At 40.0% G+C, this 10,537-nt stretch overlaps 1 non-coding gene across 1 annotated transcript; it reads left to right on the top strand.

Annotated features, from left to right (window-relative positions):
- Window positions 1–4,648: 4,648 nt before the first annotated feature.
- Window positions 4,649–4,756, top strand: LOC112798615 (small nucleolar RNA R71). Its single transcript, XR_003200220.1, has one exon. It is a non-coding gene; the product is annotated as a small nucleolar RNA R71 (small nucleolar RNA).
- The last annotated feature ends 5,781 nt before the right edge of the window (window positions 4,757–10,537 follow it).

Raw genomic sequence — 10,537 nt, 5'->3', positions numbered from 1 at the left:
CGTTGTCAGTGGCTACCTCCCATCCTCTCAGTGGAAATGTTCAACGCACCCTGTCACGGCACGGCTATCCATCTGTCGGTTCTCAATCAGGCCGGAATAGAATCCAGTTATTCTTTTGCGTATGTCACTAACGCCCCGCCTTCAGGAGTTTGAAGCACGTCACAGTCATTCAATCATTGAATCCTACTCAGAATACCACAGACAAGGTTAGACCTTCCGGATTCTCTTGAATGCCGCCATCAGTTCTAGCCTATACCACGAAGACTCTGATCTCACGGAATGGCTGGCTCGGTTGTCAGGCGAGCGCTCGGTTGTCAGGCGATCAACCATGCGTCGTGTATCAGGAATCTAAGAGATATCCACCCAATCTAAGGTAGAACGGAGGTGGTTGTCAGTCACACGTTCATAGGTGAGAATGGTGATGAGTGTCACGGATCATCACATTCATCAAGTTGAAGAACAAGTGATATCTTAGAATAAGAACAAGTGGAATTGAATAGAAGAACAATAGTAATTGCATTAATACTCGAGGTACAGCAGAGCTCCACACCTTAATCTATGGCGTGTAGAAACTCCACCGTTGAAAATACATAAGAACAAGGTCTAGGCATGGCCGAATGGCCAGCCTCCCAAAGAGGGTTCAATCATAAAAACATGATCAAAAGCTCCCTCATACAATAGTAAAAGGTCCTACTTATAGAGAACTAGTAGCCTAGGATTTACAGAGATGAGTAAATGACATAAAAATCCACTTCCGGGCCCACTTGGTGTGTGCTTGGGCTGAGCAATGAAGCATTTTCGTGTAGAGACTCCTCTTGGAGTTAAACGCCAGCTTTGGTGCCAGTTTGGGCGTTTAACTCCCATTCTTGTCCTCAAGCAACTGAAAATCAAATAAGATAAAAAGAAGAGAATATGCAATGAATTCCAAAAACATCCATGAAGATCAGTATTAATTAGATGAGCGGGGCTTTTAGCTTTTTGCCTCTGAACAGTTTTGGCATCTCACTCTATCCTTTGAAATTCAGAATGGTTGGCTTCTTTAGGAACTCAGAGTCCAGATAGTGTCATTGATTCTCCTAGTTAAGTATGATGATTCTTGAATAAGCTACTTATTGAGTCTTGGCTGTGGCCGAAAGCACTCTGTCTTCCAGTATTACCACCGGATACATACATGCCACAGACACATAATTGGGTGAACCTTTTCAGATTGTGACTCAGCTTTGCTAGAGTCCCCAACTAGAGGTGTCCAGGGTTCTTAAGCACACTCTTTTTTCCTTGGATCACAACTTTCTTTCTTTCTTTTTCTTTCTTTTCCTTTTTCTTTTTCTTTTTCTTTCTCTTTTCGAATTTTTTTTTTGTATTCACTGCTTTTTCTTGCTTCAAGAATCATTTTTATGATTTTTTCAGATCCTCAGTAACATGTCTCCTTTTTCATCATTCTTTCAAGAGCCAACATTCATGAATCACAAATTCAAAAGACATATGCACTGTTTAAGCATACATTCAGAAAACAAAAGTATTGCCACCACATCAAAATAATTAAACTGTTATAAAATTCAAAATTCATACAATTCTTCTCTTTTTCAATTAAGAACATTTTTCATTTAAGAAAGGTGATGGATTCATAGGACATTCATAACTTTAAGGCATAGACACTAAGACACTAATGATCACAAGACACAAACATAGATAAACATAAGCACTAAAATTCGAAAAACAGGAAAATAAAGAACAAGGAAATTAAAGAACGGGTCCACCTTAGTGATGGCAGCTTGTTCTTCAACTTGAAAATCCTATGGAGTGCTCGAGCTCCTCAATGTCTCTTCCTTGTCTTAGTTGCTCCTCTCTCATGATTCTTTGATCTTCTCTAATTTCATGGAGGAGAATGGAATGTTCTTGGTGCTCCACCCTTAGTTGTCCCATGTTGGAAATTAATTCTCCTAGGGAGGTGTTTAGTTGCTCCCAATAGTTTTGTGGAGGAAAGTGCATCCCTTGAGATGAATCTCTCCATCTCCCATGACTCGGAGGTGGAAGCTTTTGCCTTCCCTTTCCTCTTTCTAGAGGTTTCTCCGACCATGGATGCCATAAATGGTTATGGAAAAACAAAAAGCAATGCTTTTACCACACCAAACTTAAAAGGTTTGCTCGTCCTCGAGCAAAAGAAGAAAGAAGAGAGTAGAAGAAGAAGAAATAGAGGAGAAGGGAATGGCTTTGTGTTCGGCCAAAAAGGGGAAGAAGTAGTGTTTAGGTTGTGGGAAAATGAAGGAGTGAAGAAGGGTTTATATAGGAGGGGGTTCATGGTTCGGTCATGTATGGGTGGGTTTGGGAGGGAAAGTGGTTTGAATTTGAAGGGTGAGGTAGGTGGGGTTTTATGAAGGATGGATGTGAGTGGTGAAGAGAAAGATGGGATTTGATAGGTGAAGGGTTTTTGGGGAAGAGTTGTTGAGATGATTGGTGAATGGGTGAAGAAGAGAGAGAGTGGTAGGGTATGTGGGGATCCTGTGGGGTCCACAGATCCTGAGGTGTCAAGAAAAAGTCATCCCTGCACCAAATGGCATGCAAAAATGCGTTTTTAGCCAATTCTGGCGTTAAACGCCGGGCTGGTGCCCATTTCTGGCATTTAACGCCAAGTGCTTGCCCTTTTCTGGCGTTTAACGCCAGTCTGGTGCCCCTTTCTGGCGTTAAACGCCCAGAATGGTGCCAGACTGGGCGTTAAACGCCCATCTGCTAGCCTTACTGGCGTTTAAACGCCAGTAGGTTCTTCCTCCAGGGTGTGCTGTTTTTCTTCCTGTTTTTCTTTCTGTTTTTGCTTTTTCAATTGATTTTGTGACTTCTCATGATCATCAACCTACAGAAAACATAAAATAACAAAAGAAAATAGATAAAATATAACATTGGGTTGCCTCCCAACAAGCGCTTCTTTAATGTCAGTAGCTTGACAGTGGGCTCTCATGGAGCCTCACAGATACTCAGAGCATTGTTGGAACCTCCCAACACCAAACTTAGAGTTTGAATGTGGGGGTTCAACACCAAACTTAGAAGTTGGTTGTAGCCTCCCAACATCAAACTTAGAGTTTGACTGTGGGGGCTCTGTTTGACTCTACTTTGAGAGGAGCTCTTCATGCTTCCTCTCCATGGTGACAGAGGGATATCCTTGAGCCTTAAACACAAAGGATTCTTCATTCACTTGAATGATCAATTCTCCTCTATCGACATCAATCACAGCCTTTGCTGTGGCTAGGAAGGGTCTGCCAAGGATGATAGATTCATCCATGCACTTCCCAGTCTCTAGGACTATGAAATCAGCAGGGATGTAATGGTCTTCAACCTTTACCAGAACATCCTCTACAAGTCCATAAGCTTGTTTTCTTGAGTTGTCTGCCATCTCTAGTGAGATTTTTGCAGCTTGCACCTCAAAGATCCCTAGCTTCTCCATTACAGAGAGAGGCATGAGGTTTACACTTGACCCTAAGTCACACAAGGCCTCCTTGAAGGTCATGGTGCCTATGGTACAAGGTATTGAAAACTTCCCAGGATCTTGTCTCTTTTGAGGTAATTTCTGCCTAGACAAGTCATCTAGTTCTTTGGTGAGCAAAGGGGGTTCATCCTCCCAAGTCTCATTTCCAAATAACTTGTCATTTAGCTTCATGATTGCTCCAAGGTATTTAGCAACTTGCTCTTCAGTGACATACTCATCCTCTTCAGAGGAGGAATACTCATCAGAGCTCATGAATGGCAGAAGTAAATCTAATGGAATCTCTATGGTCTCGTTTTGAGCCTCAGATTCCCATGGTTCCTCATTGGGGAACTCATTGGAGGCCAGTGGACGTCCATTGAGGTCTTCCTCAGTGGCGTTCACTGCCTCTTCCTCCTCTCCAAATTCGGCCAAGTTGATGGCCTTGCACTCTCCTTTTGGATTTTCTTCTGTAATGCTTGGAAGAGTACTAGGAGGGAGTTCAGTAATTTTCTTGCTCAGCTGACCCACTTGTGCCTCCAAGTTTCTAATGGAGGACCTTGTTTCAGTCATGAAACTTTGAGTGGTTTTGATTAGATCAGAGACCATGGTTGCTAAGTCAGAGGTGTTCTGCTTAGAACTCTCTGTCTGTTGCTGAGAAGATGATGGAAAAGGCTTGCCATTGCTAAACCTGTTTCTTCCACCATTAGTATTGTTGAAACCTTGTTGAGGTCTCTGTTGATCCTTCCATGAGAGATTTGGATGATTTCTCCATGAAGGATTATAGGTGTTTCCATAGGGTTCTCCCATGTAATTCACCTCTTCCATTGAAGGGTTCTCAGGATCATAAGCTTCTTCTTCAGATGAAGCCTCCTTAGTACTGCCTGGTGCATTTTGCATTCCAGACAGACTTTGAGAAATCAAATTGACTTGCTGAGTCAATATCTTATTCTGAGCCAATATGGCATTCAGAGTGTCAATCTCAAGAACTCCTTTCTTCTGATTAGTCCCAGTGTTCACAGGATTCCTTTCAGAAGTGTACATGAATTGGTTATTTGCAACCATTTCAATCAGCTCTTGAGCTTCTGTAGGCGTCTTCTTCAGATGAAGAGATCCTCAAGCAGAGCTATCCAAAGACATCTTGGACAGTTCAGAGAGACCATCATAGAAAATACCTATGATGCTCCATTCAGAAAGCATATCAGAGGGACACTTTCTGATTAATTGTTTGTATCTTTCCCAAGCTTCATAGAGGGATTCTCCTTCCTTCTGTCTGAAGGTTTGGACTTCCACTCTAAGCTTACTCAATTTTTGAGGTGGAAAGAACTTTTCCAAGAAGGCATTGACTAGCTTTTCCCAAGAGTTCAGGCTTTCTTTAGGTTGTGAGTCCAACCATGTTCTAGCTCTGTCTCTTGCAGCAAAAGGGAATAGCATAAGTCTGTAGACCTCAGGGTTAACCCCATTAGTCTTGACAGTGTCACAGATTTGCAAGAATTCAGCTAAGAACTGATGAGCATCTTCCAATGGAAGTCCATGGAACTTGCAATTCTGTTGCATTAGAGAAACTAGTTGAGGCTTAAGCTCAAAGTTGTTTGCTCCAATTGCAGGGATAGAGATGCTTCTCCCATAGAAGTCGGGAGTAGGTGCAGTAAAGTCACCCAGCACCTTCCTTGCATTGTTGGCATTGCTGTTGTTTTCGGCTGCCATGGGTTCTTCTTCTTTGAAGATTTCTGTTAGGTCCTCTACAGAGAGTTGTGCCTTGGCTTCTCTTAGCTTTCTCTTCAAGGTCCTTTCAGGTTCAGGATCAGCCTCAACAAGAATGCTTTTGTCCTTGCTCCTGCTCATAAGAAAGAGAAGAGAACAAGAAAATGTGGAATCCTCTATGTCACAGTATAGAGATTCCTTGAGGTGTCAGAGGAAAAGGAAAATGGAAGACAGAGGTAGAAAATTCGAACTTATCAAGAGAGATGGAGTTCGAATTGTGATTTAAGGAATAGTGTTAGTCCATAAATAGAAGGATGTGAGAAGAAGGGAAGTAGTATTCGAAAATTAAGTAAAGGAATTTGAAGACATTTTGAAAAACACTTATTGATTTTCGAAAATAAAAGTGGGAAAGAAACCAAGTGATTTTTGAAAAAGAATTTGAAATTAGAAATCAAAAAGATTTGATTGAAAGCTATTTTGAAAAAGATGTGGTTAAGAAGATATGATTAGTTTAAAAAGATGTGATTGAGAAGATATGATTTGAAAAACATTTTAAAAAAATTTGATTTGAAAATTAATGACTTGGCTATCAAGAAAAGATATGATTCAAACATTAAACCTTTCTCAACAGAAAAGGCAACATACTTGAAATGTTGAATCAAATCACTAATTGATAGCAAGTATCTTTGAAAAAGGAAAGAAATTGATTTTGAAAACATATGATTGAAAAGATATGATTTGAAAAAGATTTGATTTTGAAAAGATTTTTGAAAACTTAAAAAAAATTGATTTGAAAACAAAATCTTCCCTCTTGTGCCATCCTGGCGTTAAACGCCCAGAATGGTGCACATTCTGGCGTTTAACGCCCAAACTACTACCCTTTTGGGCGTTAAACGCCCAGCCAGGCACCCTGGCTGGCGTTTAAACGCCAGTTTGCCTTCTTCACTGGGCATTTTGAACGCCCAGCCTTTTTCTGTGTAATTCCTCTGCTGTATGTTCTGAATCTTCAATTCTCTGTATTATTGACTTGAAAAGACACAAATTAAAAATATTTTTGGATTTTTAATAATGAGGAAAAATCAAAATGCAACTAAAATCAAACAACAATGCATGCAAGACACCAAACTTAGCAGTTTGTATACTACTGACACTAACGAAATGAGAATGCATATGAGAAACACAAACACTCAAGTCAAGAGAATTTAAAGATCAGAGTAATGAAATCATCAAGAACAACTTGAAGATTAATGAAGATACATGCATGAATGCAAAAAGAACAGAAACATGCAATTGACACCAAACTTAACATGAGACTCTAGACTCAAATAAGAAATATTTTTGGATTTTTTTTTTCGAAAATTAAGTGGAAAAAGAAAATAAAGGTATCAAAATTCTTAATGAGATTCCAGGAATCATGCAATGTTTAGTCTAAGACTCCGGTCCAGGAATTAGACATGGCTTCACAGCCAGCCAGGCCTTAGCAGATCACTGCTCCAACAGCAAGATTGATAGAAATCAACAAGCTCTTGTGATGATAAGTTGAAACCTCGGTCCAATGAAATTAGACATGGCTTCACAGCCAGCCAGACTTCAACAAATCATCATGAAACTCTAGAATTCATCTTCAAGAATTCTGAAAAAAAATACCTAATCTAAGCAACAAGATGAACCGTCAGTTGTCCAAACTCAACAATCCCCGGCAACGGCGCCAAAAACTTGGTGCGCGAAATTGTGAACAATACTTTTCACAACTCAAATAATCCCCGGTAATGAATCCAAAAACTTGGTGTTCAATACCATGGCATAAACACAACTTCGCACAACTAACCAGCAAGTGTACTGGGTCGTCCAAGTAATAAACCTTACGCGAGTAAGGGTCGATCCTACAGAGATTGTTGGTATAAAGCAAGCTATGGTCACCTTGTAAATCTTAGTCAGGCAAACTCAAATGGATATGGGTGGTATACGAATAAAACATAAAGATAAAGATAGAGATACTTATGTAATTCATTGGTGGGAATTTCAGATAAGCGTATGAAGATGCTTGGTCCCTTCCGTCTCTCTGCTTTCCTACTGTCTTCATCCAATCCTCCTTACTCCTTTCCATGGCAAGCTCAAGCAAGGGCTTCACCGTTGTCAGTGGCTACCTCCCATCCTCTCAGTGAAAATGTTCAACGCACCCTGTCACGGCACGACTATCCATCTGTCGGTTCTCAATCAGGCCGGAATAGAATCCAGTGATTCTTTTGCGTCTGTCACTAACGCCCCGCCTTCAGGAGTTTGAAGCACGTCACAGTCATTCAATCATTGAATCCTACTCAAAATACCACAGACAAGGTTAGACCTTCCGGATTCTCTTGGATGCCGCCATCAGTTCTAGCCTATACCACGAAGACTCTGATCTCACGGAATGGTTGGCTCGGTTGTCAAGCGATCAACCATGCGTCGTGTATCAGGAATCTAAGAGATATCCACCCAATCTAAGGTAGAACGGAGGTGGTTGTCAGTCACACGTTCATAGGTGAGAATGGTGATGAGTGTCACGGATCATCACATTCATCAAGTTGAAGAACAAGTGATATCTTAGAACAATAACAAGTGGAATTGAATAGAAGAACAATAGTAATTGCATTAATACTCGAGGTACAGCAGAGCTCCACACCTTAATCTATGGTGTGTAGAAACTCCACTGTTGAAAATACATAAGAACAAGGTCTAGGCATGGCCGAATGGCCAGCCTCCCAAAGAGGGTTCAATCATAAAAACATGATCAAAAGCTCCCTCATACAATAGTAAAAGGTCCTACTTATAGAGAACTAATAGCCTAGGATTTACAGAGATGAGTAAATGACATAAAAATCCACTTCCGGGCCCACTTGGTGTGTGCTTGGGCTGAGCAATGAAGCATTTTCGTGTAGAGACTCCTCTTGGAGTTAAACGCCAGCTTTGGTGCCAGTTTGGGCGTTTAACTCCCATTCTTGTGCCAGTTCCAGCGTTTAACGCTGGAAATTCTAAAGGTGACTTTGAACGCCGGTTTGGGCCATCAAATCTTGAGCAAAGTATGGACTATCATATATTTCTGGAAAGCCCAGAATGTCTACTTTCCAACGCCATTGAGAGCGCGCCAATTGGGCTTCTGTAGCTCCAGAAAATCCACTTCGAGTGCAGGGAGGTCAGAATCCAACAGCATCTGCAGTCCTTTTCAGCCTCTGAATCAGATTTTTGCTCAGGTCCCTCAATTTCAGCCAGAAAATACCTGAAATCACAGAAAAACACAAAAACTCATAGTAAAGTCCAGAAAAGTGAATTTTAACTAAAAACTAATAAAAATATACTAAAAACTAACTAGATCATACTAAAAACATACTAAAAACAATGCCAAAAAGCGTACAAATTATCCGCTCATCAATAGGCTACAACTTTTGATCAACAACTATCAGGATGAATGACGACAAAATAGTAAACATTGGCTACATAATCAACACGTGTATTCTACATGTGTAGAATCAAATGACTATCTATACCGTAGCAAAACTCTTCAGAAAAACATGGTGAGTTTTAACCTGCACCTGGCAGGATAAAAGTGAAGCATTCACCTCGATGCAGTCACACTTCCATTGTTAACACGTAGCACAAATTTTAGTGGCGTGACAAAAATTTTTTTGCTTTGTTACTAGGAAACTTGTTTAAGGGTTTATGGAAAAATTGTTTATTTCCCCAGACGTGGGGTTTATTTCATAAATAAGAGAAGTTTTTGTTGAATTTTGGGCCAATAAAAAATGTATTAGAGTTTTTAAAAAAGTGTATTGGGCATTCAATTGTTAACAACCTATAGTTAATTGTGTTTGAAGGCCATATGCTACAAGTATGCAAGGCCCTATTTAAAATGAAAAAAAAAAAAGAAGCCTTTAGATCCATTAGGTTGAATATATATTTGTAGTTTCGCCTCTAAGAATTGAATTTTTTAGTTCCACTCCACTATACATCGAGTGAGTTCTACAAGGATAGAACAAGATGGATGAAAGTCTTAAACGTTTCCTCTTCTTTGCTATAACCAAGGGACATCATCTTGGTGTTTTCACAAGTTGGGAATAGGCCAATGAACAGGTCACTAACTTTACCTTTTCTCTTCATAACCAATAGCTATGAACATGCATCTATGTGCTTCAAGTCAAGAACGTCATCCATTTCTTTAGAGGAGGCAGCCCGTGCTGAAATGAGTGGCGACAATCGCGAAGCTCTTTCTGGAAATAAACCCCTCCTTGTTGTGTCGAGGTGTTCGCCGTCGTCCGGTTGTTGCATGTAAGTAATAATTTCATGTTGATTTTTTAAACCTTAGTCCCTATTAATTTTTTAAAATATAGATGATATGTGCCCCTTTACAAAAGTTGATTGTGGGTAAATTTTGTTGTTTGTTTTTGGGATCTGATGCAAGGGCTTTCTGTTATTTTGGCGGAGGAGCTCAACTTTGAGTTTGCCATTGTGAATGACATGGAGGAGTGGCTTGTTAAGATTTGCCACGAGGCTCAAATTTTGGGTCCCTATTTTTTCAAGCATGAACGCTTTATGAAAGACGATGGCCCATTTTTTGGGTTCAATGTGGTGATTCCAGATGACCCATTTGATGGTGAACTATTTTCTAAGGGTCAATTCTCACTGGAGGAAAAAGCTACCAGAGAAGATGCAGCCTTTGAGATGCTAGGCCTCGTCCTTGATGTCACAAAGAAGGAGATTCGCGACTATAACTACGCCAAGGCAAACCGGTTTCGCGATGCGAATAACGCTCTCCGGGCAAGGGTGAGCCAACTGGAGGAAGATTATGAGAAGTTAAAGGCAAGTTATCGAGCCGTTGTTAGTGCCCATATTACAGGCGAATCAGGTTGAATAATCTGTTGTTCGAATTAATTTATGAAGTTATTTGTATTAGTGGTTGATTTGATGATCGATTGGTTGTGTTTGCAAAGTGATGAAGTGTCGTGTTTGCTCTGTTTTAGTTTTATATTTGGTAGTTCATACTTTATAATTGTTGATAGACTGTTAACGTTTATGCACTTATGAAGTATTTTGTTAAATGTAGTACCTATTTATTTGAGAATCATAATTACTGTTGATGGAATGATAATTTCCAGAGGTATATGTGCGAAAATTTAATTTAATTGTCATGCTAATTTCCAGTGTAACTTTGTGTCAATTTAATTAACGTCTTTCGATAGTCTTTGTCGATGGTCACTAAGGAATTCCATTTTTGCTTGTGAGTATGTTAATGATGTTGTGTTTAAATTAATGTGCAGAATTTATTTTTGTCATCTACGTTTGTCATTTAATCCTACCCAAAAACAAGTTTTGTTTTGCTCGGAGAGTATTTGGGTTGCAAGTGTA

The sequence above is a fragment of the Arachis hypogaea genome, chromosome 4 (genome assembly GCF_003086295.3).
Source record: "Arachis hypogaea cultivar Tifrunner chromosome 4, arahy.Tifrunner.gnm2.J5K5, whole genome shotgun sequence".
Lineage (NCBI taxonomy): Eukaryota > Viridiplantae > Streptophyta > Magnoliopsida > Fabales > Fabaceae > Arachis > Arachis hypogaea.
This window is presented reverse-complemented; position numbering and strand designations above follow the sequence as displayed.